At 40.3% G+C, this 979-nt stretch overlaps 1 pseudogene; it reads left to right on the top strand.

Annotated features, from left to right (window-relative positions):
* Nucleotides 1-680, top strand: part of LOC116078644 — a 4,140-nt pseudogene extending 3,460 nt beyond the window's left edge.
* Nucleotides 681-979: the final 299 nt, after the last annotated feature.

Raw genomic sequence — 979 nt, forward strand, 5'->3', positions numbered from 1 at the left:
TCTCCATTTAGTTTGATGTTGGCTACTGGTTTTCTGTATATTGCTTTTACTATGTTCAAATATGAACAAGGCACTCTTCTAAACCAGACCCTTCTGGTGACTGCAACCCAGATTTGTTTCTCCATGGACATCAGCAGGCTTTCTTAGAATCCAGATCTCATTGGGCACTTACTTAGTGCTTTAAATGACCTGTGGGACATCAGTGCAGTTCCAAAGAAGGAAAAGTGGTGGATGCAAAGACAACCTGTACAGGGCGTGTAGCAGTAGTACAGGACATTTCCTGGCATCTACTCCACGAGTCTCTGTTTGGGTCAGTTGCTGATGATCAGAAATTTATGACTTGGGATATTCATTCAAACAATACTTCCAAGCCGAGCTACTCAGTTGACGCTCACACAGCTGAAGTGAACTGCTTATCTTTCAGTCCTTAGAGTGGGTTCATTCTTGCCACAGGATTGGCTGACAAGACTGTTGCCTTGTGGGATCTGAGAAATCTGAAACTCAAGTTGCATTCCTTTGAATCACATAAGGATGAAATATTCCAAGCTCAATGGTCGCCTCATGGATTTAACACTGGTTTGAGACAGACTTCGTTCAGCTACCCAACTACAATACGTGCCACTAACAATGCTACTAGCCCAAACCATGAGTGCTTTCTAAATCTTAACTGGGGGGCTTAATTCAGCAAAGCCTCGTTGGTGGCTCCAATTGTGTCCAGAGAGTTGAACAAAGTTTTGTGTTGTGTGTGTTTTTTCCTTCCATTCTTTCTTTTTCTTTCTTTCCTTCTTTTTTTTTTTTTAACTTGGGACCACCAAGTTGTAAAGATGTATGTTTTTACCTAGCAGTTGTGCCACTGCTGAACTGTCAAGTTGAGAAAGAGTAAATTGCTAGTTTGTATGTTTTTAAGATTAAATTAATCTTTGATAAAAGTTGCTTTTTTAGAGGTTACTCTTTGGCCACTATAATTTGATGTCATCTC

The sequence above is a fragment of the Mastomys coucha genome, unplaced genomic scaffold (assembly GCF_008632895.1).
Source record: "Mastomys coucha isolate ucsf_1 unplaced genomic scaffold, UCSF_Mcou_1 pScaffold5, whole genome shotgun sequence".
Lineage (NCBI taxonomy): Eukaryota > Metazoa > Chordata > Mammalia > Rodentia > Muridae > Mastomys > Mastomys coucha.